Genomic DNA, 25,047 nt, shown 5'->3' on the forward strand with positions numbered 1-25,047 from the left:
AATAGTGGCAGGAATTTTGAAATACTTGGGAATTTCTTCTTCCCTCCCTCCAACATAAACATGCCTCTTCTGTAATCTTTGCAATTCTTTTGTAATGTGAACTCATTTTCAATGGTAAAAGTATAATTGAGCTCATTTTCTGTCAACAGTAGAAACAGCTCATTCCTGAGACTGATGTGCTCTGGACCTCTGCAAGGAGAGGTTGAAGGCTGAAGAGGGAGGGACATCTGCAGAGGAATTTGTCCAGGGCACACCTCATATCTTCTCCAAACCTCAAGCTGCCCAAAGAAAGGGATTAAAACACCACATGACAAGTGGCTGGCTGAAAATGTGCCTGTACCATAACTTCATGGAGAGCTGAAAGGAAAAGACATCTGAAATGGGAAGGGGGAAAAGAAAGGAGCAGAAAATGACCAGCAGTGTACAGGAGAAGGTGGAGATAGAAAGTGAGTTATTGCTTGCTAATGAAGTTAAGGGTAATAATAAAAGCTTGTTTAATGGAACAGACATAAAAGAAGAGCCAGGGAAAAGCAGGTTCACTGATAAATGAGGATGATAATCAAATTAACAAGAATTTCATAATGGCAGGGTTAATGAGCTGTTATCTTATATCAGTGACCCAGAAGAGGAAAATGGTGAAGATGTATGAGCGATTATGCATCAATTAAGACCTAGCCAGTTGGGAAGAAATCTTTGATTGAAGTAATGGAATAACATTGTGGAATCTGTAGGATGAGATTTTAGTTAAGAGAGAAGAACGATAAAAGTGTGTTGAATTCTCTAATCTCCATTATTGTTTAAATTCAAGCTACAAAGTGCTCAGGAAAATAAAGTTGCTGCCATGAGAATATACAATGCATGCGTGGGCTGATGAAAATAAGCATCCCCATTAACTGTGAGACTCCATTTCTTTGCCTTCAGAGAACTAAACAGGTGAAGAGGGCAAGTGGGGTGCTCAGTCCTGCAAGGTGGGAACACCTCTGAACTGTGTCCAAAATAGCACTTCAATTGGTGATAAAATTGAAGTACAATAGTTGCTTTGTTATCTGCCATGTAACTCTGAAGTTGCTCATAATTTAGGGTGTGTTTTTTTCCATCAGCCTGAACCTATGTGCCTGCAGTTTTCAGGACTCCCCCCCTGAATTTGGTATTTGTCCTCCCAGACTCTGCAGCCTGAACTTCCTCACAGCTGATGGATGCACAGGAACTGCTGCTTTCTGCAATGAGCCTATGCCAAAAGGGAAGGAGTGAACTCTATCCATAAATGCATGGTCACAAGAGAATAACTCAAATGAGGGTTGTTTTGTAGAGGATTTACCCTTTTTCCCCTCATGTACATAGTAGGAGCCATCAGCTTCTGATCAAGCTAAAATGTAGTAAAAAAAAAAAGTGACTGGTAATTGGTTCTTTTTAGTAATACACCACAGAATAGCTGGAATTCTTGGCAGTCATTATAAGTTTATACCCATGTTAAAAAGAAAATATGTTGATGCTGCTTTTAGTGATTTTCTCACAAAGACTTCTCCATTCAAATTACAAATTCACAGAAGAGCTGGAACTACGAGGCTTCTCTCTGGTTTCATACTTACTTTATATGTGGAAGTTAATGATAGTTAATTATGAAGGAGCCAATTCTTTAACTAGAAAGACATTTCTAGTCAATTTCATGTATTTCTACCTTAAAGCAGGATTATAAAATTTTTAACCTTTTTATGTTTTAGTTAGCAATCATATTTCCTAGCATCTCAAACTTTATAGTGAAAATAAATCTATGCACTCTCTGGAAAATTTTGTATAAATAGCTTTTCTTTCATAAACTGTATTAAAAGTAAAATAGTCAGACAGTCTGTTGTTGGCAAGAGGCAATTCAGATTATCAGCCTCACAGTCCTTCTAATCCTGTTGTGTGTTTATGGAGGAGAAAGTACACACAGGCACCACATGTCCCCAGCAGGGTAAAGCTGCTAGAATTGGAGGGTTTTCTGGATAAGGTGTTTTTTTTTTTTTTCCCAAAATGTGGATTTTTCTGTAATTTATTACAGCTCTTCTTGGTAGGAAGACTGAAGGGAGTTCCCTGTCTGATCAGAGCTGCAGATAGCTATGACCATCTCTAGGCGTGCTCTGTGGGTTCTGGCACTGCTGGCTGGCAACCAGCAAGTGTCTTCCCTCCACCCCTCCTCTCGGTCAGAATGGGTGCTGGAGACAAACCTCCTTTTCTCCAGCAGATGAGCTCTACTGGTTGTTCTATACGATTTCCTTTTGCTCCACAAATTTATCTGGAAGGCCTTTGATTCATGTGTAGAAGACTCTGGCTCTGCTACTGTGGTGTGTATCTGCTTAGTTACCAGACCCCCTGGTACATCTGCAGTGATGAGGGACTATGCTTATAATAAAATAACTGTCATAGAATCATAGAATTGGCTGGGTTGGAAGGGACCTCAGAGATCATCAAGTCCAACCCTTGATCCACTCCCACTGCAGTTCCCAGCCCATGGCACTGAGTGCCACATCCAGTCTCTTTTTAAATATCTCCAGGGGTGGAGAATCCACCACTTCCCTGGGCAGCCCATTCCAATGTCTGATCACCCTCTCCCTAAAGAAATTCTTTCTAATGTCCAACCTAAACCTCCCCCGGCACAACTTGAGACCTCTTGTGCCCTCTTGTCTTGCTGAGAGTTGCCTGGGAAAAGAGACCAACTCCCCCCTGGCTCCAACCTCCTTTCAGGGAGTTGTAGAGAGTGATGAGGTCTCCCCTGAGCCTCCTCTTCTCCAGGCTGAACACCCCCAGCTCCCTCAGCCTCTCCTCATAGGATCTGTGCTGGATCCCTTCACCAGCCCAGTTGCCTCCTTTGGACCTGCTCCAGGACCTCAATCTCCTTCCTGAACTGAGGGGCCCAGAACTGGACACAGGACTCAGCTCTGGTGAGGCCACACCTCGAGTACAGGGGCAGAAGTACAGGTGCTTGTCCTTCAAGCATAACTGAAAGTTTTCCTCTCTTCTTTCACATCAGGGAACTCATCAGTGAGACACAACCTTTCTTGCTTCCTGTTTTCAGTTACTGTAAAGGAACTTGAAGTAGCCATTAGATTCACTAAGCACATGTACTAAATTTTCCACTAGACTGGAAAGAATATTTTAGTTTGTGCTTACTGGGCTCAGAAATATACCCAGCCCAGCAGCTTCACCCAAGTGGCAGTCATGCTGAAAAGCAGAAAAACCTAAGCACTTTATATGAAACACCAGAGAACTTTGCAGTGTTTCTGAGCAGTAGGATACTTTTGGAAACACATTTCATCCTACTCGAAGTCTCAGGGCAATTTGGTTACTTCATGTGAAATATGAGGTTCTTGCAATAGGAGAACTGGATAAAATTTACAGCTTTTTATTTAAGCCTTTTTAAAAAATACTCTAATAATTTCACTCTGTGTTAAAAACATTACAAAGAACAAACTAACTTCTCACCAGGCTAAGAGAAATGGGCTCATTTAAATTTGTAGTATTTCAAATGACTCCTCTTCAAAAACCAGATCATCTAAGGAGCTGTTTCTTCCTGCCTGACATTACTTTTACATTTCAGTCTCCTGAAAAAAATTACTGTATTGTTTCTCCATATGAAATACTAATTAATCTCAACTGGCCTGTCTTCTCTTTTCTGTCAGTAGTGCAGTCAAACAGAATCTGAGAAATTATTCTTTGGAGTGGGAAAAAAAGAGCTTTCACTGACACATGCTATCATTCTTACCTGATCTGAAAGCAAAGAGTCACCTTTTTTCAATAAAATTTAAGGAGAATTTATATTTTAGTCTCTTTTCTGTATGATTTAGAAACCACTCAAATTTCTAAAATTACTTATATGTAGTTACATACCCAAATTCAATACAGCTTTCTAGCTGATGTCTTATGCTTCTATTCCCCCTGAAGAAAGCTGTAACTTTTGTTGAAGGCCTTAATAGACAGTACTGTGCTCTTAAACCCATCAGCATACTCCTGGCTTCTCCTGAGACATCCAAATATCATGGCAATGAGAGTGAGACAGCCACATTGCATGCATTCCTAAAAACCATTCATTAAAATTTTCATGTCTTTCAACCTACAACACACACCATGAATATTCAGTACATGGAAGCTTAAGCATAGCTGAAGCAGGTTTCTAAGTTAAATTTAAGGTGCTTTCAAAGGTATAATGGATAGATCCACTGCAACTCCCATCTGTGTTTTTGAAAGTCACTACCCCCAGGAATCACTCCCTGCACCTGATTCTAAAATATTTGAGCCCTCCTGCTTTTCAACACTTGTTATAATCAAACACAAAATTCTGTTTCTACTTTGAAGCAGCGTAACTAAAAGTCTGAGCAATACCCTGAATACAGAAAAAAGCTAACATGTATTATAGATCTAGTTTGCCACCTCACTTGTGGTAATAATTTTCATGTGGATGATTTTGGTAATCTTGGTTGGGTGTTTTATGATTGCTAAATACAAAAGTAGTGAATACAAAGGCAAGACCCCCATGGAGAGTCACTGCTAAGACAATGTACATAAAATGTTCACCTAGAGACTGTATTGATCATAGAAGATCACCTTAATCATAGATGAAAGAATGCCAATACTGGTTAAAGGCAAAGAATGATGGTGGGGGCAGGGAGAAGGGGAAGTTTGCACAATTGTATGTATTGCATAAAGGTATAAATCAGGAGGTCTGGAAATGACATTAAAAAGAGAGTAATTGCAGCATAGTGGTGCCAAGCACCTCCCAAAGTACCTTCCATAAGAACAGTGGGACTGTGATATTGTGCTGCCCCATTGTGGGTTTTGAGCCTCTACGAAAAGAAAGGGCTGTGAAAAATAACAAAAATAAACTAAACCAGCAGTGAAATGAAGTTCCAGGCCAAGATGAGGACACAGGCTCTTGTTTACAAGTCTTGCATAAGAGTGGCAGGGATGAATGTATTACACATTCAAGATCTGATCTGCTACTGTCTTGTTACAAGCCTGAACTAGACCTGGCAAAAAGATGAAAATATCATTTGGCAAAGGTTTCAAGCAATTAAAAAATCTGTCTTGGCTTCAAGTTACAATGGAACATGGTAATTTTGAAATCCCTAAGGAAGAAATATTCTGGGAAGAAAATTACTTCACTTGGAGGTTTTTCTTTTAAATAAGGAAAATATTTAATTCTGAAAGTACTAACAGATACAACAATGAAGAAATGGAAACTGAAAGAAAAGTCATTACCCTTACAAGGAATTTGTTTCACAGTGTCAAAATGGCACCAAGCTTTTTTTAGCATCAATGTTTTTAGCATCAATATTGGAGAACAGGAGGGCTGGAGAGATCTGGGGAAAGGAGAGAACACTTCTGCTGTAGAAAAGGAATGTATCAAGAGGAAGAGTAAGAGAATTAGGTGGCTTCTGGCCATGCCAGCTGAAGTGGCTGCTGCTTGCTTGGAAGGCCAGAGTTTCAGTGTCAGAAATACTACCAAAAGGAGCTCTACTTTGCTCTTTCTTCCAATTGCCTTCCTCCACCCCCTCCCCCAGCCACAAGTTTAGCAGGCATTGTGGCTGTTTCCCCTCACATGCTCTCATTAACCACATCTTCTATTTGTGCTTGCATCCCTCACTTCTTATACTTGCTGTCACCAATAATATATTCTCTTTGATTCTCTTCCTCATTTTCTTCCCTCCACGGCCCTCAAGAAGACATCAGCAAATTTGCATTTCTATCTTAACAGTGCAGGACTCAGGAACAGTGAAGATAACCCATGACACACAGCTGGGAATGGCAGCATGGATAAATCTCATTGCAGGGGTGCCCCACACAGCTCCTTTGGCACAACACTGCTTCCCAGTCAGTCAGACCCCCTTTCCCATTACAGCCTTTCAGTTAGGATTTTCAAGAGTAGAGATATTTACAAGGAAATAGGGCTTTTAAAAAATAAACATTCACACAACAAGTGCTGGAAACATTGACACATCTGCATTGCACACATTATCGTGGACTTGACATCAGAAGTGGTTTCGGGCACACCTATGTCATGCTGCATGAGAGGTTTGTTACTTGAAAAGCTGGTCTTTGGTCTCTTGTAATCCTTATTTTTTCAAGAGAAAACAGAGGGGTTTGTTTCAACATTTAATTTTAAAATGCTGCATTAGTGAGTGTTCTATCATCATTTCATACATCATTTGCTTTGGAAGACTTTCCAGACTTTGCTGGTGGCATCCAAGGGTCTCCTCAGTCTGACAACATGTGGCTGAAGCAGCCAAAGCATTTATTCACTCCAGGACAATTGCAGGTTTTAAATTAAGATTGTACATCATGGGTTTTTTGTGCCTAAGCTGGTGACAGAGCACCTCCAAAGATTAAATTCCCAATTTCAAATGTTCAGTATCTAACGGATGTTGCTTCTTTGATTATTCAGTAAAATAACAGACTTGGCCTCTTTGTTTCTCTGGCACTTGATGATGAATTTCTAAAATAAAGATTACTACAATGATGTAATTGTAGTTCTTAGATTCCTATTAATATAACAGATTGCTTGTCAGCAGAAAGGAGCAGTGAGTCACAAATGATGTAACAATGGGGAAAAACCATCAGCTTTTCAATGAAGGGATTAAAACCAAGGTGTGACTGCCTGCCACTCAAGGATTTTATAGCAGGTGCCACACAGATTAAATCCTACAGCTTTGTAGGATAACTAAAGTCAAAACCTGCAGTTAATACAACCTTGAGCTCACGTGCAGATTTCCACTGCTCAAAGTGTAAAAATGTAGTTCAGACATTGTAGATAAAAACAGTTGAGTTCAGCGCAATAGTGAAACGTAATTATATCAACACACACAGACCCCCTAAAGGATGGCAAAAAAGGGAATTTCTTTCTGATCACAAACAATTAGCAGCTGGCTGACGTCCCACAGCAGGAAGACCAGCATCCTTTTTTTACATTCTATTCTAATGAGTGCAACTGTAGAAATAGCATCATTATTTATGTGGGCCCTGGTCCAAGACAGCACTTAATCTTATCAGCAGGAATTTTAACCCCAGCATACAGCTGAGGCAAATCAGTTAGTAAGATTAAAGAGTGATTTAGCTGCTTGCAACCAGAGCTCAAAGGAAGTGTTTGTGTGTGCAAAGAGCACTTTGCTGTGTAGGTCCTGGACACATCCAGCCCAGGCTTAGTTGTCAGCTTTTCCCTGGGGAGGGTAAAAGGGTAGGGGTAAGGACCTCCCAGAGAGGGCATTTCCCTGGGACACTGCAGACTCTTGGGAGTAGCTGGAGAAGAAACAGGCCAAAACAGAACTGGCTAAAGCAGCAAGTGGCACACTGATACTTATTTTTTGCCTCTTCCTTTCCTTGCCATGCAAAGTCCACTCAAAGGGGCAGCAGTTTCAGTGCCTCGAGAAGCTGCAGCTCAGGCTACACAGACTTCATGTCTTCCATTGACTCATCCTTTGGTGGCCTTGCAGAAAGCACCAAGAAAATTATGCATTTAAGCTTTGGATATGTAGTGTATGGATCTATCTCACCAGGAAACCTGGTGGGAAGCAAGAAAGAAATGCAAGTGAAGACACCCACTGTGGTGGTAGGTGATAAAACCCTGGGGCTGTGGAGGGTTTTTTGGTGAAAGGCTATTTGGTCAGCAAAGCTTCATTTACCCTTCTGTATGTCAGTATCACCTGGAGTGCAGTATCTATCTGTAATCGCTTAAAAAAATTATCTTTGCTATAATAGCTGTGCCTTTTAAGTGGTGCTGCAGGTTTCTAATTATTTTTCCTGAAATTGTAATCCTTTCTATCCACTCTGTTTTCATTTAGTGCACAGCTACCTTTGCCTGATCATTGGATTTAGTTGAAAGAGTATTTTTAAAAAGCTGTGCTTGTTAACTCCTTGTTTTGTTTTTTTTAGTAGTTATCCTAATATCCTCTTTTTCCAGTTGCCTGTGGTAACTGTATTTTCACAAGACTTTGAGAATCCTTAATTCTGACCTTGGAAAATCAGCCTTTTGTTCCAGGTTTTGAGGTATTGTTTTCAGTTTTATGCAAGGAAGAAAAAAAATTAACATAAATAGAGGGAAAGTGTTAAAGCATGTGCCTTGCTCCTTTAGCCTTCTTTGTACAGCTCTGCTGGACTTCTCAGAGTCTTTCGTCTGCTTTATGAGCACTCATGATTAATTTGGAAAGTTCAGTGAGTTGCTGCCCAATTACTTCATTGCAGCATCCCAGCTAAGCAGCTTTTCTAGGCTGTTTGAAGGCTTTGAGTCCATGTAGAAAAGTTAGACAGGTGATTCTGAAATGCCTTCAGAGGCCATTTAAATTAATTTGGCTGCCTGCCTCAAAACAGGCTAAGAAGTTCCCCAAGTCCATGAGGACACAGTGCCTTCAGGAAAGCTCTGGTTTAGCTACACCACCACAGAAAGACAAGGAAAATTACATTAATGAAACCATCAGTATTCCCATTCACACATCCACCCTGAAATGGCTTTCTACTGCCCTCTTTGTTCCTTTTGTCATCCAGGACTCTATATGTTACATATCCTCAGTTACATTTCTGGCATACAGGTGTTTCTTGGTAGAGGTTTCATTGGGTTTTATTTATCTCAAGCCAAGGAATCATAGTAAATAAAGAGTACAAATATATTTAGGTCAAAGCAGTATCTCCTCATGTAATTACAAGCCCAAGGCACACATGCAAGTCCATAATGCAGTATTCACCAACACAATAACTAATTTAAAGCTGCTGGTTGATTCTATCTTTTTTCTATTAAAATACACTAAAATACCTATTTTCCTTTCACACACTTTCAAAAGCCATAGGCCTGCTCTGGGCTGGCATGTCCTGCACTACTCAGGCAGAAGCAAGAATTCACATTTCTGGGGTCTTAAGTATTTGGTGTGCATTACTTACAGCTGATACTACCTAAAGGCAAACCAGATATTTTAAAATACACATACTGAAACATTATTTCTTGCAGGCCAAATATTACCTGGAGCTTAAAGAAATAGTATAGCAGGCAAGTTAAACCTCCTCAACCATAAGAAAAACCAAATCAGCCAGGTTTAGTGGTGAAGCATTGACATATTTCCAATTTTTTTTTTTTTTTTTTTAATGATCTGGTTCATAATCCTTGACTCTTATACAGCATGTTTTCTTACTTTTTTTTGCCCAAGACTTGAATAGTGCATGCTGTTCTCCATTCTGAAAAGGCCTTTTTTAATCTGGTGATATAAACACCCTTGTATTCTCATCATCTTGAGAATGGCTCAAAATACACAGAAGCCTTGGCACACCTTCCAATATCCTTGAGGCATTTTAGAGTAAATGTTCTTGACACAGAAAGAGCCAAAGTCACACGTTGTAATTGCTTAAATGATTCAGCAAGGTGTGCCAAAATTTCTGTGCAATCCAGGTGTAATCAGAGCAAACCAGTCCATCCCAAAGCTATTATTCAATGCACTCAGAACCCAATAAAACCCTTGCGGAGAGGTTAAAATGGGTTAAAAAAAAAAAAAAAAGACCCTGTGCAAAACCCCTGTAAAGAGGCAATTTTAACTCAGTCCTCTAAAACATAATTGAGCCTGGAATGAAACATAACTGCACAAATTCTCACCTACCCACCCCAGTGACCAAGTGAGGCTTTACCAGCTGTTTGCAATCCAGAGCCCATGTCACCTGCACTTTTCCTGCCTACAGAGTTAGCAATGCAGCTTTGATATTTCTTGCTGGTGATGTAAGAAGTATGAACATCCTAAAGCAATTTTCTGTCTCAAACTCAATTTGCAGCACGGGCTGAGAAGCCCACAAAAAAACCTTTTCTTCCCTATGGCAAATTGAGCTCCCACTGGATTTCTAGCATTTTCTATCCTCTGCTTCAGAGGAGTAATGGGGTGTATCTATTTCCTACATAGATTATTTGTTATTTGTCCATCTCTGTCAGAGCCCCAGCTCTCCTCTTCACTTGGTTAAAACTCATTTGAGCCCCAGCTGAGGGACAGATGAAGAAGAATCCCTGCCTGAGGCTGAATTGTCTTCTTCCTAGGATCTTTGGAAGGACAAGGAAAAAGGGAACCAGATACTCTTTAAAGACACTTCCAACAAACTATTCCATGATTCTCTGATCACTCCTGTGTACACTCTCCAAAGTGATTGCCTTGAATGGTGTTAAAAGACAAAGGTGATGCTGAACAGAGCCCTGTGAAGCAAGATTTCTGCTTTCACCAGTGGTGGCCATTATGGTCAAAGAAAGGGCTTAATTCAAGCTACAAAGATCAGCTACTGAACACTGAGCTGAAGTGCCCATGGCGATTTTGTAACATTTCTCTCTCCCCTGAATATCAGCCAGCAAAATCTGTAAAATATACTCAGAACAGGCCAAAAAATATTTTAGGCCTTACTCTGAAAGTTACTTAAAAATATGCAGTACCTTCTGTTCATTTTTTCTTATCTATTTGAGGTGGGGTTGTTGGGTGTTTTTTGTTTTTTTCTAAGAACATATTTTACTGTTAATACACATGTTGGTGATTAAATAAAATCTCAGTTCTTAGATTCTTTAAAAATCTTATATTCAAAATGTGGCAAACATTGCAAGAAGGACTCAAATTATGCAGTACAGAATCAACTTGAATACTTCAAAGAGCCTCACAAAATGCTTAGAGAATATTTCAATCAACCTTCACATGACTCAAAAATCCCTCCATTCTAATTTTGCATAAACAAGCTTGCCCTGTTCTTACTGATCCTTCAAGGACTACCAGCAAGGTGCTAATGAGAATTTTTTTGTGTGTGAGAGTAGGGGTATATCTCTTAACAAAGAATTTGACTAATCTGACAAGGTCACATCTATATAAGCAGCCAAACATCTGTCAGCCTGTAATGACTTCTTCTGATCAATAATGACATGGCCAGATTTGAAACTGCCAACCTGGAGGCAAAAGGCTTTGTACCCTATTACTGATCTCCTGAGCTTTCCAGTCCCCTCCGAGGTGCTGCTTCCTAATGAATATATTCTACATTCACAATGACAAATGGCTTCAATTACACAATGATCTTTTGGAAAACATTCCCCCTGTTGGGTGAACAACCCTACAGTATTAATCCTCTATTCTTTTAGGCCACTGGAGTTAATATGTCTGTTCTGTAAATTAAATGTTTCTGTGTGAATCATGAAGAAAGATGCCTGGGAGCAGGATTGCCTTGGGACTCGAGCTGTTCCTCCTGTGCTCAGGATGAGATGGGAAGCATGGGCTGCTGTCCTCAAAAAAATGACCCTTATAGAGTCATTTGTATCTGAAGAACTGAAGCCTTACCTCACCTGAGGCTTTAGAATTGTTACAGGTGCCTCTTTAAAAGACACTGAGGATTCCAGGGAGTGAGCTCAGTTACCATGAGAAGGAAAGCTCAGTGCTTCTCTCATTACTGTGAAGCTCTAGGAAAAAGGCAGAAAATTTCTTCAAAACTTAGTTTTTAAGAAAGCTTTGCCTCTTTACTCCTCTTCCCAGATTATTTCTCATACCATTACCTGCAACACAAGTACTTTCAGTCCTAGTTGCTGGCAACAGAGAAAGCTAACACAGGGCTCTGAGCACATAATAGCCTGCTTTGTGTGCCCCACAGACCTTCTGACCACTTCATTATTGGACTTTTCCAAGTTAAGCCTTTCATTCAGGTATCCAGGGTCTGATCCTGAGGTTCCCCCTGAAGGAAGAGGTCAAAAGAAAGTCATGCAGATCCTAATATTCCTCACAGATGTCCACACCAAGCAGTCCTGAGTTTACCTGAGTTAAAGCAGCAACTTCAGGAGGTGAGGAGACTGTCCAAGATGAATTACAAATCCTTGCCTTGATTTTAAGCAAAGTCTTCTAGAAGCAACAAGAAATCACTGTGGCAACAAGAAATGCAAAGTCTACTGGCTCACATAACTCGATTAATCTTAAGCCTTGCTGCTTAAGCATTCTTGAGGGAACTGAACAGGGACAGAGGCAGAGCCTCAACAGAGGCAATGAAGATTTTTTTGCCTGAGCTCTTTACTGCTGAGGCTTACAGAGGATTTGCATCTACCCTGCAGCCCCCAGATGCTCATAGCTGGTCGAGCTGTGATCAGCTATCCCAGCATGAAATTAAGCAGCCCCACCAATTTTCATCCCACTCTTCCCCACCAATTTTCGTCCCACTCTTGCCTCATCTCACAGCTGGATACCACAGGGATAGCTGAAAGATCACCCAGCAGGACTCATCCTGTGCTGCTCTGAGCTCTCTTGTGAAAATATGTCCTCAACTTGCCCTTTGTCTTTGTTACAGCTACCCTGGGATAGCTCACACCTCTATCAGGTCACCATTTGAATCTCTGCTGGTTTGCATCCTGTTGCCTGTGCTAGATTCCACCAGAATCTTAAACTCAGTCACCAGAGGCAAACTGGATGTGAAATGTTACCATCTGTGATCTTCTAAAATGGTTCAATTTCTTCTACTGGCATAACTGGGACAAAGAGAAGGCTGTGGGAAATTATATCAGAAGTTTTCAAGTGGCTAGAAGCTTGTCCAGAAAGTTATGTGAGCAAAAGAGGACTCAGACAAAAAAACAACAAAACAACAACAAAAAAACCCACACTACATCTTTGGAATGTTTTCTATTCAAAGCATTGCTATGAAAGATGAGCTTTTCCTTCCTCCAACCTGTTGGGAGTTTTCTGTCACTTGACTTCACTTAAAGGTTATCTAGATGGTTGGGTCCAACAGTTTCCATCTGCCTCTCCTTTTTCAACTTCAGGGATTACCAACCCTTACTCATCTCAGGTTTTTTTTAAAAAAATTCAGATAATATCTTCAATTCAGACCAATGAGGTTTTTGTATGTAATGAGCTCCAGCAGAAACAGATTGGCTGCTTCATAAGGAAATGCTAAAAGGACATCAAAATAATTCTTGCCAACTGAATATCTTCAAGCCCTACACAGGTGAACTGCTGCAGTTCTGGCTCCTGCCTATGCTTATTTCTATAGAAGCTCAGAGTATAAAATTACATTGGCAGTTCAAATGAGATCCTGATCAACTGGAAAATTAGGATTGGGTCCTTAACAGTGATGCCACTATTAAAGAACTTGTACAAAAGGAGCAGCACTTATGCAAGCTGCATGACTATGATGACACAAAAATAGATGATGCCACAGCATACCCTACATGCTTAGGCAGCACTATAGATTTCATAAATGTGAAATTACCTGCCTTGACTTTCACAAGAAAAGCTGCAGCTATTATCTAATCAAATGGCAAAACTTTTCAGTACTAAGTACAGCAAGCTAATAATAAAAGACCACACAAACATGTGTTACTCTGTGGCTTGAAACTGTAACAAAGTCAATTCCACAATTAAGTTCACCATTATCTAAAAAGCAACACAGCTGGGGAACAGCTGGTTTAGCTTTTGGATAAAGCATTATCTAATCTGGGGGCACACCATCAGTCTTCTGGACCTTGTACATATACAGAAGTTCTGTACATACACTGTGATTTTATACTCCATCATTAACTGAATCCAGGATGCCAGAAATATCTCACTAAATATCACTCAGAATTCACAGGAATCCATTTAAATAAATTTCAGAGGCCCATCCAGTGTATCACTGTTTTTAAAATCTATTACCCAAAGCATAGCACTCAGCAGATATAAAAACTTGGTATAAGGGTTTTTTTGGCTCTGACACTTGAAATACACCTTAGTGAGATATCTGTGCTACAACTGATTTTAGCTTTGCTACAAATTTGAATTCTCTATTGCTTCTCTTCTACTCTACAAAATACTGAGAAGTCTGTTCATATTCACAGTTCATTGGTCTGTGCTGCAAATATCTATTATGATAAGCAGAGGAATGAAAGGAAGGGAAAATTGTCTATCAGCCCTTTAGGAGGGGTGAAGTTCTCAAGAACAGCAATCATGAAAGTTATAAACCAACTACATCTTGCAAGGGTAGGTCTGAAAACATTTGCCCATCTGCTGAAATAAATTGCATCATACTTGGGTAAATCTGTCAGTGTATTAATGTCAGGATTAAACATCTGATAGAAATAAGGTGTCTGCAGAATCAGAGTGAGAAATGAACATCAGCAGTAGGAAAGCAATTCAGCAGTAAATACATTCATTTTCTTTTGGAAGCAGCCACACAGAACAATCTAAACTGTAATTCAGAGATGTTAGGAGCATTCAGAGGGTTTTAACCTGAGGAAGCACCAAATGTCAATAGTTAGTTACACAGCAGTGCAAATTGCTACGTAAGAAGTCATTTAAAGGCTTAAGATAGCTTAAGGATTTCCTTGATGCTTGTACTGATATTGCCATGGCACCTGATTTACAGTTTGCTGCTACTTTTTACATCATTTTTAGAGAGGATTTAAAGCTCTTAACAGTAATCTAAATGAAAAAAGCCCAAAATCCACAAAAACCCAAACCAAAATAAACAAAAAACCCAACAAGGCACATTCCATATCTTAGAATATACCAAGACAAACTTGTGTGCCAGTTGCAGTCCTGCAGCTTCCTAGTTCATGTAACAAGGAGTGACTAGAAGAGGAAAAACTCCCCTTGTTAAGGGGAGTCTCTGAGTCAGGATGCAAAGGACTGATACCTTTTGAAATTGCATTTTAGTTTTGTTAATGCTACAGGATGATCTTCACAGGAGAAATGTGAGGGTCTCCCTGTTTCCCACATCACATCAATGTTAACCAAGCACTACTTGCAATGCCTTCATCAAACTGAAGTCTGTACCTCAGCTGCACCTTAGCATCTGACATAAGGAACATTGGCAACTCATGCTGATTTATTTGACTGTCATCATGTTTTGTGGTGTCACTGTTTCCTTTCATGTCAGCACTTAACAAACAATAACAGTAAATTGCAATTAGTAACCACCACTAAACCTGTGCCAAAAACCAAATTGACTTCAGATTCCTAACTGAAATACTAGCAGCATGTATAAACTGCAGAGTTTTCTGGGCTGGAGGACCCTCAGAGCTTGTGAGATACAACAGGGTGTTAAAAAAACAGAGGAAGACAATAAAAGGACTTGGATCTTACCTGCCCTTTCTCTCTTGCTGTATGTGCCATGTGGCTGCAGCTCAGCACCTTGCCAGCCATGGCAGCTCACTGAGGAGGAGAAGGCAGATTTGGAAGGACTCTCCTACATCTCTGGCTTAGGCTCTCTTGGCTCTTCTAAGCTACAGCTGTAAGAAAAAAAGAGGAAATTTCAACCCAGTTTCCAAAAGAGAAATGTGAGCATCATGGGTTATCACAACTGGCACTGTGTAACTTCTGTACCCTATAAAGCCAAAAGCAGCTCATGGGAGTCACAGTAGAGGATTCCAAGTGCATCTGCCCTGTGCAATGCCACACATGGGAAATGTCTCAGGGCATTACCTGAGACAGCTGACACAGGGTAATCACCCTGCTGGAAAAAACAGGTAACACTCCAGCTCCCATCCACCTCCTGAAGGCCAAAAAGGCTGTTGGTGGCATGGACAACACTTCCTATCAGTAACCTACACCTGAAGCACCCTTGGGTCACAGTTTAAGCCATAACCAGACAGTGACAGATGCTCTCTTATTCCCCACTGCTCTCCCAGGGGAAGATGAAGAAGGAAATAGAGAAAAGAATCTTTAAGATCAGAAAAAAACACAATAAAAAAACACCCCAAAAAACCCAAACAAAACAAAACAAAACCAACAACAAAAACACCAAACAAAACCCAAAAAAACCAGAACCCCAAACAAAAAAAAAACCCTAGGTAGGTTTAATGAGGTAGTATCAAGTAACAAATGCCTACAGAAATACATAAACATAGAACTCACCTTCCTCAGCTGGCAATTGCTTCCCCACCAGAAAAGTCCCACACTGGATGGCACAGCAGATGGAGATGCCCAAGTCCAGGGTCTCAGTGACTGCTCACAGCAGTCATAGAGCAACCAAGCTGGTCCTGCTTGGGAAGGGAGAAGGCAACAGGCAGCCTGCCTTGAGGAATACTCTTCTCCAGTGCAAAAACAAGGAGCAGGAGAATAGAATTGAGTCCAACCAACACACCAGCCCGAACAGCTCCCAGAGGGCTCTCTTGGGACCCATTTGTACTGAGCACCATGGGAAGGAATACTGTGATTGCTTCATTTGGGTCACCTGAACCATCCTCTCCCCCCATAGGCTCAGCTGCTCCTCATTATCACTGCCACATCAACAGCCTGGCAGCTGCTGGTGGGCTCCCATGCAGGTGTTTTCTATCCTGGTCCTCTCAGACCAGATCTGGCATTACAGAAGTAGCTACCATTCCATAATTAAAGCTTCCCTTCTCTCTTCTGTCCACTTGAGAAGGACTTTGGGAAAGATCTCAGGAAAGACAAATTGTTGCAACTGGAGCAGGAAACACAGCTGCTGATGTGAGCAGGGACAGCAGCAGTCTCAAAGAGCTGGAACACACGGAAATGAAGGGTGGAAAGAGCAAAAAAGTTGTGAAGGTTTCAGAGTTAGATGTGCACAACAAGCTACTTCTGGGGGAAAAGCTGCCTCTCCAGCACTTGCATTGTAACTCAAGTGTCAGTATCTCCACATACCCACAGTTCATTCAGATACAACAGCTTTTACTCAGGATTTCCTAAACACAGTGGGAGAGCAGTAGGTGTATAGCTTGTTGTGAATATATTCCTATCCAAAATAGCACCCAGAAAACAATACAGCTTGAAGTCCACACAGGTGGAGATACACTTGAATGGCCCTGGACTTAGCTGACTGGACATGGAGCTGCAGTAATTGTAAAATGTCAATCAACTCTTTTTTCTAAGATCACAGTGACAGGGGAGATGCAAGCTGGCGACATGGAGGTGTCTCTTATTTAATCATGCTGGTGGAGAGAAACCTCTCATTTCTGTTGCTTCTTCCAACCAGATGCTTGTAGTGCTTCTCAGCTGGACTGCTGGTAGCTCCTGGAGGAGCCTCTCCCCTCCTCCTACGCCAAGCACTTTGCAACCACTGCCATATGCCTGCTCAGAAATCTAATGCTGTTGCCAAAGGTGGTGCCACTCCCACTCTCTTTAGCCTCAGTGAGAGTGTAAAAGAAGGACCTCCCATCCACAGCCTCCTCATTACAATCCGCAGTGTGGTGCCCTTAAATAACACCTTGTTTTGTGCTGGTTTAATTGGCCAATATATAGTAGCTGCTGTTGGCTCCTTTGAGTACTTGCACAGTACCCTGTGCTTGCACGCATGTAATTTATCATGTCAAACTCATTTTCTTTTACACAGTATTGTTCCTGCCTTTCTGCTTCCAGAGAGTTATTATGCTGCATGAATTTCCTTTGCAATTAAGTGGCTTGGTTGTTGCTCCCAGCTCTGGAAAAATGACAAAAGAGCCACTGCCTTGGATTGGTTTGCATTCAGCAGGCTTGCCCGCCATTTGCAGAGACCAGCAGATGTCAGCCTAAATTGAAAAATAGGAAAGAAATACTGTATCATAACGTTAGCATCTCCTGTGCCAGATGGGAGCCTTACACAACATGGCAGATAGGCAGCAGTGGTTAAAATTCAGTGTTGGAACAAGTACAGTTATGCTGCACGCACTGCTAGTGTATTTGATTATAGAACTTAATTGTATCATAGATCAATGATAGTTTAATTTATGAGGATTGATTTTGTTAATTCAAGCAGTTCAAAAGACACTGTTGAAGCTTCAGTTCATTTAACTGTATCTGACTTAAGCTTTGGTCGTGCTATCAGAAGATAAATGACCATACATAAACTAATACCTTCACCCCCCCTATTCATATATTTCTTTCAGCATCTGTCACTAACTGTGAGTTACATTTAAATGCAAAGTGTTAGTTGGGCAGGATACAGCACAGGGTGATGAATACTGAAGATTCAGCAACAAAAGCATCACATGAATATTTGCACATGCACATTTCTTGATTCTTCTGGTGCCTTACTATTGCCATATCCCTGAATTTAACAATAGATAATTGTTGCATTCATATTAAACAGCAACAGGACAGTCATGAATGCTGTGACAGAAGAAAAAAAGGATGGGCAAGCCTATTTAAGGCATGGTTTATGCAAACCATGACTTCCCAGCTGTCATACACAAACCTGATGTCCAGTACAAGCAAATGTAATGTTAAGTTCCCAGGAGTTTCACAGGACTCTTCTTTGAAGGACCAGATCACAAAGTCAGGGTTCGAGTGAAAACCTTACCATTTGCTCAAAACAGACATTTTTCCACTGATCCATTTCCCACTAATCCAACCCACACAAATTTCTATGCCTGATTTTTCAGACTATCAGGCAACAACCAACCAATAACCCACAAACAAACAAACAAAAAACAAACTACCAACAACTTCATATTTTTATGCAAGCACAGTGCATTTTTTGAGCTCTTTGTATTCTTACCCTCACAGGAAAAAAAATTCCCCAAACAAGTCATAGGGAGGGGCTGGTTTGCCAGCTTTAAATAGGCTACATCCAAGGAAAAGCATTCATAGGTTCACCTTAATTTCACATTGAGTCTTGCTTCTTCCTCTGTCTTTTATTTAATATGATAAAATCAGCCAATGCTCACTCCACTCCTTTGCTGCCTGTGATGAGCCAAATCTACACAGGATGCACCTTGCTGCAACCTCTGCACTTTGCAGGGAGCCTGAGTAGCCTTTTGTAACCACAGGCAAGCAATCAATAAAACAGGTTTTCACTTCTTTGTAAAAGGGAAGGAATAGAATTATAGAATCATGGAGTATCCCAAGTTGGAAGGGACCCGTGCATTGATCTTATAAAAAAACCAAGAAAAGGGAATAAATTTTTCTAGAGCGCCCCAGTGAATCAGGAAGGCTGCACCCTGTGACAGGTGCAAAAGGTGCAAAGATGCTGGAAAAGCAAATAAATCACTTTTCTGTCAACAAAGTGTCATCTCTCAGGAGACAAGAAAATGGAAATTTTTCCTAATATCTATTCTGCCTCAAAGGTAGGAAAACCAAGGCAGAATGTTATCTATCACTATTAATTTTGTTTTACAAGGCTAGGGGAAAGTTCTTCCTCCCAGCCCTCCTCCCCTCACCCACCGTAGCAGCTCCTCCAGCCAGCTTTGCTTCACCTGTTTTGAAACCAGTTGAATAGTGCCAGCTCAGGCCATCTGATGCTTTCTTGAACTTTGGAAAGAACAGGAGAAAAAAAATCACTATAGAGGAGAAAAAAAATCATTATAGAGTCAACAACCATAGCATTGCCAAAAACACAGCTTGCAAAATTAGGTCAGAACATGAGAAAAGAATAGTACCCAGGAAAAGATTAGCCCATGAATTGCAAGTTGCATTAAAACCAGCTATAACCAATATTTGGATTAATTTCTGTCCCATGACTATTTCTACAGTGTGTCCACAGTAAATAAAGTAAACACATCCATAGCCAAGTGAGTGTGGCTCCAGAGATCTCTCAAGCCACACAAGGTCCATCCAAACTTTCCCCAGGCATGTCAGTCATTGGCACTTCCCCAGGCCATACATTCCCAAACTTGCTGTGTTGGGACTCTTTCCCCTTGGATGTGGGAGCAGGACATGATCCCATGGGCTCTTCAGGTTTCTTTTGCTGGTTTCAGAGGTTTTTCAGACTGATTTTCTTTTCACAGGATGGGTGGAAGAAAGAATCAGTCAGCCCAGAGCCTCCGAAGGGTGTCACCTCTCCCCTTCAAGCCACCTCAAATAAATGTTGTTTTATTTTTCCTGTGAGGCATTTCCCTTAATGCTGGCTGCTCTCACTCCAGTAACATATTTTCCTTATCATTGTAAGGATGCACTTCACACTTTCAGAGGGGTTTGTTGCGCATTCTCCGCATAGTTTTTTCCTCTTGTCCCACTTTAATTTTCTGGTGACTTCTCAGGCTCAGATCCTGCCACGCAGCCACCTGTTAGGAAGCAGAGAGCAGGAGCCTCCAGGGAAAGGACTGTCAGATTTATCTGTTCAGCACTAAGTTATGGTGCTGGGCAGGTGGTGTGCAAATCAGCACGGCATGAGCATGAATGTATTAGACTGGCAGCAGCCATCCAAGGGGCACAGATCCTGTGGAAGAGAGAAACTGGAAATCTGACACAGAGACACGTGGTTTCCAGAGGAACATAAGTGAACTCTTGACAGTGTAATTACCCTCACCAGAGCACTCAAAAATAATTGCTGTCCTTAAGAATCAAGCTGCTTGTTTTAATGTTAATGGGGGAAACTGTTTTGAGTGGTATTGGTACAAAGGAAGGAGAGGCCAGACAAAGCAAGTTGCTTTCCTCTTGTTTTCATTGGATTTGTCTGTAAGTCTTCCATTGTTACACATCCGTACAACTGCACAACACAATTATCAAATTAGCAGCTGTAAATCTGGAGCTCATTCCCTATGGTTGCTTAAAAGGATTGCAAGGACACGTGCATGATTAAGATATTTAATTTGAAGGGTTTCGGATTTGCAGGGATATCTGGCAATTTCTGTAAAACTGGCAACATACCAGTAAATCAGAGCAAGTTTCCAAAGCAAAATGTCACCATTCTCTGAAAGATAATAGCAGTTCAACAGTCTGGGTAATTTTGCAGACGAATTGGGTTAACAGCTCTCAGGGAATGGGGGGAAGCTTTGTGACATCAAAATGTGCAATTTATATATTCAAGATGCAAGGAGAATTAGTTTTGTAATGCAACATAGCGTGAAAATGAGGGGATTTTTGAAAAGGTTGCAACTGTTTCTTTGAAAGTATTTTTGTATCTATGTATTTGAGCAAAGTCTCTTTGAATTTTAAAGTGTTTAGCTTCAAATGTTGTGGGGACTCCAGAGGAATACATAGTTTCAAGCTAACTGTTTGAAATGCTGTGACAAATAGTCTCACTCCAACAAGAAAGTATCGGACATCAAAGCGATCCCAGGAGAAGAGAAAACCAGAATCATTCCATGTATTTTAAATTACTTTCCACGATCAAAATGCATAAAGCTATGTATCACACCAGATTAGGAGCTAGGGTCTCTGCAGTCACCAGTGAGCATAGCACTGCTGAAGTTAGCTTTTATGCTGAGAGACTTGAAAATTTCTCATTTATCTTTTACTCTGGGTGTTTGTGGTGCTTTCTGGTTCCATGTGAAAATCACCATCTAGAAATTGTCCCCATTTCACACCACTCTCAAGTTGGGTGACCCCGAGCCAAGCAGGAAAGCCCAGCCTGGCAAGCTGGAAATTGCAATTGCAGACCCTGTGTCACAGAAAGGGTCACGGCTGCCAGGGAAGTGGGGAAGGGAAAGCTACTCAAGGGAAGGGAAGCTGCTCTGAGAGTTTAATTTTTAAAGGCCCACAGGAATCCACATCCTGGAGGTGACTGAAATGGTGTGTTCACAAACCAGACCCTGAGCACGGGAACCCATTTGTGTTTGTAAAGTTTATATGACAAAGTGGATCTCACAACACACAAACAGGTGTAATGAGGTGGCAGAGATGCTGTTCAAAAGGTAATTCCTTTTATATTCCTGGATTATGGAAGTACTAGGTAATAATGATGGTGGGAATTTTGTTGTATGCTGCCCACTCCAAAGAAATGTAGAGCAGTGTGGATGTAAAAACTGAGCTCCCATAAGATTTTTTTACAGGGCATCTGGAAATAAACTAGCAGGCAATAAAATCAAGTTAAAAGCATAGAAGTGCATAGAATTCATTACAGAAAGAATAAAATGCTGCAGAAGTACTGACCACTTCAAAGGTGAACTGCTGTAATCGATTCTGTCAGGACACTTCCAACAACATCAGCAGCCTCAGCGTGCTGTTCTCAGCCCACGTGAGCACAGGGCTGGTGCTGGAACTCTGGAAAGGACATTAATCCTGCTGGGGGAAGATCAAAACCCAAAGAAATATTTCTCATTAAAGGTGTTAGCTGGGAAGCAGCTCATAACCGAGTTGTTGTTGCCAGCAGTTTTGAAAGTAATTGTGGGAAGAAAAGTAGTAAATTGGATGGTCATGAAAGATTACTCTAAGACAGTCCTTCTACCACCAGACATCATTATTTTAGTCAAAAGCTGAGAAGAAAGAGCTATTCAATTTACAAAGACAGCAATGTAACTAGCTATAGGCAACACGTTTTCCTGAGATCAAGTGATCCACACTCACATTCAGTGGCTTAGAAGGAAGTTGCCAGCTCTTACTCGTTCTGGTCACACTCTTCACAGACAGTGCACAGAAATTGCTGCTCAAAATATTCACACTGGATGCAGGCTGTGAAATGCACCATCATATCTTATAGCAACCTGAAGGTGAAAAGGTAAAAACACAACAGGGGACTAGCAAGAAAGCTTGGCTTGAGCAGGAACTTGGCTTTTAACCTGCCAGTGCTGTCAGAAACTTCTACTTCACTGAGTCTTCAATGTTTTATATGCGTGCCATAAATGTTAATTTTATTCTGTCAAACATATTGCTCTTTTCAACATCATTGCAGTGAAGCACCTGCTGTGCATGTGTTGCTCCATCTAGCTCTATTCCATCAGACGGGAAGAGCAACACACACACAATTTGATATTTATTCATTGCTAAGCCTGAGGTAGTAAAAACTGTCACACTGCTGCTCCCACTAGCACTGGTCCATGTGTGAAGACAGATCACCCTCCCTCCCTCCTACAAGCTCAATAGAGTTAGCAGAACTAACAGGGTACAACTCCCCTTTTTTTCTTTCATCAGTGTATATATATTTTTGCTAAAAAATTTAAAGGCGCTTTTTTTTTTAATTGCAAAATTTAACCTCTTTTTATCAAATATTTTTGTAATAGGTATTACTTGGCATATATTTGAACAGTTCTCATTTAGATGAAGTTTTCTGTGTTAAGTTATTTCAGAATGTTATGTTAAGTTATTTCAGAGTTGCACAGAGCTGGCATCAGGTGGTTTGGCATGAGATAGACATTTTACTCAGTGAGTTTATTTTTATCAGTGCCCATATGCCCAGGGAAGCTCTTCACATATACATCAATTCATAAGCTGGAGCCAGGCTTGTTGTGCCCCTTCTTTTAAGTTACACCCCAGCTCTGTCCTAATATTTGGAGATGGCACAATTAGGGATGAGATTGCCCATACCTTAAATGATTCCAGCTCAATCCTGTTCTTCCCAGAAACAAAGTGAGCAGGCTATGCAGTTCCACTCAGATTTCCTTTTGCTGTTCCTTTTGTGAGCTCCTGACAAGTTTCAGAAGTTGGATGATGCTTTGTCCTGTGCCTACCTTCTGCTTTCAGGCATATAAGATTTTACTTGTGTCTAAATGTTTTAGTAAAATCTGGTTTTGTAGAATTATATGTTGGCCATGTGTTCTCCATCTTCAGTAAACTGGAAGGTTTTCTGATAGCTCAGAAGAGATTTATTCACCTGACTTGCTGAAGTAGTAAAAAGCTCTACAAATCTATCTAACACACTGGACATCAAATTCACATACTAGGTCTTGACTAAATCTTCCTGCAATGTTTTTAATTTTTCTCTGTTTTTAAGAGTCCTCTTCCACCTTTGTATCTTTGAACTTGCTTCAAAATCCTGTTTCAGAAGTTACACCAAGGTTGCTGGCTACAGCCTTCTGCCTGGGCAGCTGTGCTGAGTAACCAACAGGCTTTAACCTAAAAAGATCTCCAGGTATTTGTATAACAGGTCAATTATTTTTCTTTGCCAGTACAGAGGCTTTGACATACATGTAATCTCATTAACAGTCACTGGGAAAATAACCTCAGAGAGTGAAATCTGCAATGAGAGGCACAAGGAAAACTGCCAATTGAGCAGTCAAATTTTTTATATGTCTGCAAAAATTAAAAGGATAGCATCAAGTTTAAAACAGGGAACCCCCACTGAAATTTGTAGTGAGGCTTTTTACTTGTATGGTAACATCACAAACCCACAAAATAAGCTTCCTCTTACACCACAGAGGTGAAGTCCCCCAAGAAAATCTACTACATGCAGTGAAATATGGAAATTCGTCTCCTAGACAACAACTCCATGAGGAAAGTTAGTTTCTATTCTGAAATAATTCAAAATTAAGTCTTTCTATGCCTTAGGGGAGACTGCTATAAAAAAAGCTCATTTTCATAGAGCCCATCTCAGCTGGGCATCCTATTTCTTAATGAATACTCTTTCTTACTGGTCAAGTATATAAAGATACCCAATATTTTTTTCTTCATCCTTTTTTAGGAAGCATTCTTATTTATATATTTTCTTTAAAGCTTTCAATTGTTTAATTTTGCAGATTTTTGCAGGATAAAATATCACCTTGCACTTTGCTTTAATGTGTGTTTTTTCATAAGGTATATCAAACAACCAAAAGGGTAGGTTTATTTTATGCTTTACTTGGTACAAATGGAGCCTGTGTTATTTCCCTGGCCTCTGTACCTATGTCTTTCCTTCACAATTATTTATGCATCTGAACTTCCTTTGGGGAAAATGGCCATATCTATTTGTTAGGTCAAAGTCCAAACCTAGGCAAACAAGGATGCCCATAGACAAACTGAAGGGTGGATCTAGATCTGTATCTTCTGCTCTAGAAGGTAGGAGTTCCTCAGAGCTCTCATCATATCTCTGTTAAGCTCATGCAAATAATTCAACATGCAAAAGGAATGACCTTCAGAATTTTTTGTCCAAGTTAGGCTGTATTTAATGAATTGCTGATAGTATTCCGTGGTTTCCTTTGCTGCCTTTTAACTTTTAGTTAGATCACTCTCCTGTTTCCTTGTAAGCATAATTCCCCTTTTTTTATTTTTTTATTTTTTGGAATTAAATGTATTATGGCAGTACATACCTATTAAGAATCTGTAGTAATAAGCCCAGGTGTTTAAGACCGAGGTACAGAATGATCAACCTAGATCCCAGAAATTATTGAGAAAAATGATACTTGAGGTCTGCTGTGTTCTTATAGAACATGTCTAAAGGCTGAGCCTGAAAATTGTCCATTGCATGTATAAGCTGGTAATGGCATTTTGTTAGGAAGCAATTGAAAACAATTTTTTTCAAGTGTATTTCTCCATTTCAGTAAGTAGCAATAAGTAGCCTAGC

General features: G+C 40.5%; 1 protein-coding gene across 5 annotated transcripts in view; it reads right to left on the reverse strand.

The window, feature by feature from the left end:
* The window catches only part of CCSER1 (coiled-coil serine rich protein 1), a 669,425-nt gene extending 654,217 nt beyond the window's left edge, over positions 1 to 15,208 (reverse strand). For 2 of the 5 annotated variants that reach the window (XM_071742835.1, XM_071742834.1), the window contains exon 1: positions 15,060 to 15,208. The gene's annotated coding sequence lies outside the window, so the exon portion shown is untranslated. The remainder of the gene's footprint in view (positions 1 to 15,059) is intronic. The other 3 variants (XM_071742832.1, XM_071742836.1, XM_071742837.1) reach the window with 3 other exon arrangements.
* Between the last annotated feature and the right edge of the window lie 9,839 nt (positions 15,209 to 25,047).

The sequence above is a fragment of the Heliangelus exortis genome, chromosome 4 (assembly GCF_036169615.1).
Source record: "Heliangelus exortis chromosome 4, bHelExo1.hap1, whole genome shotgun sequence".
Taxonomy (NCBI): domain Eukaryota; kingdom Metazoa; phylum Chordata; class Aves; order Apodiformes; family Trochilidae; genus Heliangelus; species Heliangelus exortis.